Here is a 5,923-nt window from a genome sequence, read left to right as displayed (position 1 = left end):
CCACCTTTTATCTCTCAAGAGATAAAAGGAAAGGGGAGCAAGCAGAGAGTTGGGGAGCTCATACCATCAAGAAAGCAGTGCTGGGAGCAGAGTGTGTCCTTTGGACCGGGGTCCCTGCGCAGAGAGGCTCCTAGTCCGGGGGAACACTGAAGAGAAGGCTGACAGAGAGAAAAAGCCTTCCCCTGGAGCTGACGCCCTGAATTTGGACCTTTGGCTTACTTAAACTGTGTGGAAATAAACTTCTCTTCGTTAAAACCATCCACTTGTGGTATTTCTGTTATAGCAGCACTAGATGACTAAGACAGTAACCCTATGCACAACAGAATGAACGCTACCTGATCCTGCACCATCCTTGCAATCATTGCTGTGTTTGAGCCGATTGTTGCAGCCATCTCACTGAGGATCTTCCTCTTTTTTGCTGACCCTCTACCAAGCATGATGTCCTTCTCCAGGAACTGGCCCCTCCTGATAACATGTCCAAAGTATATGAGACAAAGTCTTGCCACCCTTGTTTCTAAGGAGGATTCTGGCTGTACTTCTTCTAACACAGATTTGTTTGTTCTTCTGGAAGTCCGTGGTATATTCAATATTCTTTGCCAACATCATAATTCAAAGACATCAGTTCTTCTTAAGTCTTCCTTATAAATTGCCCAGCTTTCACATGCATATGAGGCAATTGAAAATACCATGGCTTGGGTCAGGCACACCTTAGTCCTCAAAGTGACATCTTTGCTTTTTAACACTTTAAAGAGGTCTTTCGCAGTAGATTTGCCCAATGCCATACATCGTTTGATTTCTTGACTGCTGCTTCAATGGGCATTGGTTGTGGATCCAAGTGAAATGAAATCCTTGACAACTTCAATCTTTTCTCCGTTCATTATAATGTTGCTTGTTGGACCAGTTGTGAGGATTTTTGTTTTCTTTACATTGAATTGTAATCCATACCGAAGGCTGTAGTCTTTGATCTTCATCAGTAAGTTCTTCAAGTTCTCTTTGCTTTCAGCAAGCAAGGCTGTGCCATGTGCATATAGCAGGTTGTTAATGAGTCTTCCTCCAATCCTGATGTCACCTTCTTCTTCATATAGTCCAGCTTCTCAGATTATTTGCTCAGCATATAGATTGAATAAGTATGGTGAAAGGATACAACCCTGACACACACCTTAACTGGTTTTAAACCTTGCAGTATCTCCTTGTTTTGTTTGAATGATTGCCTCTTGGTCTATGTACAGGTTCCACAGGAGCACAATTAAGTGTTCTGGAATTTCATTCTTTGCAATGTTATCCATAATTTTTTATGATCTGCACAGTCAGATGTCTTTGCACAGTAAATAAAACACAGGTAAACATCTTTTTTGGTATTCTCTGTTTTCAGGCAAGATCCATCTGGCATCAGCAATGACATCCCTTGTTTCACGTCTTCTGAGGCCAGCTTGAATTTCTGGCAGTTCCCTGTCACTGTACTGCTGCAACCAATGTACTCCTACTGGTTTGCCTAATAAAGAATTTGGTAGCGGGTGCTGTTGAAAAGACCTGAGAAAGGGAAAGAACAGCCTCTACCTATTGGGAGTCTCTAATCTGATGAAGAGTGGGCTTCATCTCTTTTCTTTCTTTAAAAATAATTCCTGTTCAATTTTACCCATCCCCTTGGCTGTCGTATTGGAGAGGCTCAGATAATTGACCTTTAAACAATTGGGCTTCCAATCCTTTCTCACCTCTTTTTACTATTCTCTCCTTTAAACAGAAGACCACAACCAGTATAGCATGAGGTTAGCCAAGAAAAATTTCTGGGATTTCTTTTTTTCAGCTAAGGATTATCTGGAAAGCCTTGAGGGGTATGTGTGTTTGTGTGTGTGTGTTGAAAGAAAAAGCAGGTAGCAGGTTTCCCACATAGGTGATCTTGGATTTATTTCTCTCAACTTAAATCCTATTATAGAGAGTCAGTCACTTTTGTTGTTGTTGTTGTTTTTACTTTTTCTCTCCTCTCTAAAAATTTTTTTATTTTTGAATAATTTTAGATTTTCAGAAAAGTCACAAATGTTGTACAGTTATGCTATACCCTTTACCCAGCTTTCCCTAATGTCAACATGCTACATAATGATGACACATTTGTCAAAACTAAGAAATTAACATTGGTACAATCCTATTAACTAAGCTACAGACTTTTTTGGATTTCACATGTTTTTCCACTCATGTCCTTTTTTGTTGTTGTGGTTCCAGGGTACAATCCAGGATAGTCACTGTGTCTCCATGTCTCCTCCTTAATCTTCTCTAATCTGTAACAGTTTCTCAGTCTTTCCTTGGTTTCCAAAACCTTGAAAATTTTGAAGAATACTGGCCAGATGTTTTATAGAATGTCCCTCAATTTTGTTTTTCTTATGATCAGACGAAGATAGGGGTTTTGGGGGAGAATACCTGTAGAAGTGAAGTACCATCCTCATCTCATCATATCAGCGGGCCCATAATATCAACATGACTTAACACTGGTGTTGTTAATCTTGCTCATTTGGTTAAGGTGGTGTCTGCTGGGTTTCTCCACTGTAAAGTTACTAGTTTTCTCTTTCAATATTCTAGTCTTTGGAAGGGAATCACTAAGTCCAGTGCATGCTCAAGGGAAGGAGAACTAAGCTCCTTCTCTTGGAGGTAGAAGCATCTATGTACATTATTTGAAATTCTTCTGTAAGTAATATTTGTCCCTTCTCCTTATCTATTTATTCATTCAACCACTTACTTATAAATGTATGTGCTCATATCCATATTTATTTTATTCCTTGGGTTATAATTCAATACTATTGTCATTTATTTTTTGCTCAGATTGTTCAAGATTTTGCCACTGTGAACTCTTTTAGAGTGGCTTCCATGAATTTTTGACTTGCTCCCATCCTTTTTTTTTTTTTTTTAAGTACTTCCTTACTTTCTGGCTCTATAAGATACTCCAGGCTTATCTTGAAATTTTTCTTGTTCCAGTCCTAGACTCAGCCATTTCTCTAAGGAGATCTGGTTCCTTTTATTGGAGAAAAATGGCATTTAGAAATCAGATCTGGGTGCTGGATATGTTCAATACTCCTGAAGCATCACTGCTTCTAGGCTCTCTCAGAGCTAGCAAATATATGTGCATACACTAATCCATCAGAGCCCTGGTGGTGCAGTGGTTAAGCATTTGGCTGCTATCCAAAAGGTCATCAGTTTAAATCCACCAGATGCTAATCCATGCACGCACATACCTATCTATCTGTATATATTAAAATAAACATGAATTCATACTGTCTCTGATTCTAATCCAGCACCACAAGGCTCATTCTAGCTTTCACCAAACATTGCTTATTTGTAACTTATTTCTCTGACAGTGAGAAATTTGACTCCCATTAGTTTACAACTTATTTACTTATTTAACCCTACTATACATGTGAAATAGTTTAAGAATTGCTAACTGGTACTCCTGTGAGGACAAATTTACCAATTAGAGTACAGTGCATATGTACACTACCTGTTTGTTGTCTTTAGGCTAACAGGACATCATGAGTTGGAAATCGACTCTACAGCAACTGGTGGGGGTGGTGGATCAGTCAAAGCATAGTTTCCTAAAGTTACTTAAGCCATCCCTTTTTTTTAATTTTTCTCCCCAAATCTTTTCAGTGAGATTATGACTTACTTTTATCCAGTTCCAGTTTAATTGATGCTGGCTCATGGTAACCCCATGTGTGTCAGAGTAGAACTGCGCTCCATAGGGTTGTCAAAGACAATGATCTTTAGGAAGCAAATCATCAGGTCTTTTTTACAAGGTGGCTCTGGGTGGATTTGAATTGCCAACCTTTCAGTTAGTAATCAAGCACTTAACCTTTTGTCATAGCCAGCATTCTAATCTAAGATCTCCTGACATTCTAGTTAATTTTATAAAAATCTGCATACAGTAAAGTTCACTCTTTGTGATATATAGTTTTATGGATTTTGACAAATAGAGTCATGCATTCATCACTACAAACATTGAAAATAGTTCCATCACATTAAGAGTTCCTTTGTGCATCTCTTTTGTAGTAAGCCCCTCCCTATGCCCCTAAGCTGTAGCTATCACTGATCTGTTTTCTGTTCTTACAGTTTTGACTTTTCCATGTTATTGTTATTGTTAGTTGCCATTGAGTTGGCTCCAACTCATGGTGACCCCATGTACAACAGAATGAAACATGACCTGGTCCTGAGCCATCTTCCTGATCGTCGGTGCTTGAGTCCATTGTTGTGGCCACAGTATATTTTGAGTGCCTGCCAACCTTGGAGGCTCATCTTCCGGCACTATATTGGACAATATTCTGTTGTGATTCATAAGCCTTTGTTGGCTAATTTTCAGAAGTAGATCGCCAGGCCATTCTTCCTAGTCTTAGTCTGGAAGCTCTGCTGAAACCTGTCCCCCTCGGGAGTGACCCTGCTGGTATTTGAAATACTGGTGGCATAGCTTTCAGCATCATAACAGCAACACGCATGAAACCAGTTAGAAGCACTCTCTTCTTCTATTCACTGGAGAGTTTTACGTAAAATTGAAGTAATCTCTTCTCTGATAATTTGTCAGAATTTATCTCAAAAAAGTGCCTGGGCGTGGTGTTTTCTTTGTGGGAAGAGATCTAACTATAGCTTTAATTTCTTCAAAAATTAGAAGACAATTCAGTTTTACTGTTTGTTCTGAGAATTCTTCAGAGACATTCTTCTACATTTTCTTAGGGAGATCTTCATAACCTATTGTCATCGAGTCGATTCTGACTCATAGTAACCCTACAGGGCGGACCTGCCCCATAGGGTTTCCAAGGCTGTAATCTTTACAGAAGCAGACAGCCATATCTTTCTCCCGCAGAGCGAGTGGTGGGTTCAAACTGCCAACCTTTTGGTTAGTGGCCAAATGCTTTAACCACTGCGCCACCAGGGCTCCATGGAGATCTTCATAATTAGATTTATTTTAAGAAGCCACGGCATCTACTTTTGGAAGTGTCAAATCTGGTGAGAAGAGGGTCCTTTGCCCTCATCGTTTCTTCTCTTTTTCTCACTCTGTACAGTATTTGGACTTTGGCTCTCTCACCAATTTTAATTTTCAATTTAAAAAAATTTCATGAGAAAACCCGAGACAAATTTGAGCACCAAGTAAAGCTTTTCCTGCATACAAGGCAGGGCTTCGGACTGGTTTGTTCCAGATCAAACCCATGCTAAGAATTTTCATTTCCACCCCCAGATATGCTGAATCAGAATCTACAGTTTAAAAAGATCCCCAGGTGAATCTTATACATAGTAAATTCTGAGAACCACTGCTCTACTAGTTGTTCTCAGAATTGGTCCCTAACCAGCAGAATTAGCATCACCTAGGAACTTGTTAGAAATGCAAATTCTCAGCAGGAGTTCCAACAGGAATGAACCAGTTCAAAGCCCTAATAGGAGGGAGCTGTTTTTAAAGAACTGGATTTCAGAACAAAGTGTCTTTAGAGAAAAAGAATCACAAAACTTAAGGTATGTAGGTAAGTTGTAGTTGTTTTTCATTACTCTCATTATTGTGGGAAAACAGTGGTTCCTCATTGTGTTTATATCCTTCCAGGGATCAGCACCACAGGGCTAAACTAAGCATCATTTCCTATAAGGGCAAAATTGAATAGGAAATTGGCCTAAGGCTTCATCTATTTAATGATGGGTGGAACTAAGAAGATAATTATAAAATGTCAAAGCTGAATGTTGATAATTTTAAAATTAACCGGTCTGTTTATCTTTTTGGTAATTTCATACACATAATGTGTAAATTAGACTAAATATTAGACCCATGCGGTCACCATGAGTTAGAGTTGACTCAAAGGCAATGATTAAAAAAAATTTTTTTTTATTGTACTTTAGATGAAGGTTTACAGAACAAATAGTTTCTCATTTAACAGTCAGTACACATATTGTTTTATGACATTGG

The sequence above is a fragment of the Trichechus manatus genome, unplaced genomic scaffold, assembly GCF_000243295.1.
Source record: "Trichechus manatus latirostris isolate Lorelei unplaced genomic scaffold, TriManLat1.0 scaffold00180, whole genome shotgun sequence".
Taxonomy (NCBI): domain Eukaryota; kingdom Metazoa; phylum Chordata; class Mammalia; order Sirenia; family Trichechidae; genus Trichechus; species Trichechus manatus.
Note: the sequence above shows the minus strand (reverse complement) of the source record.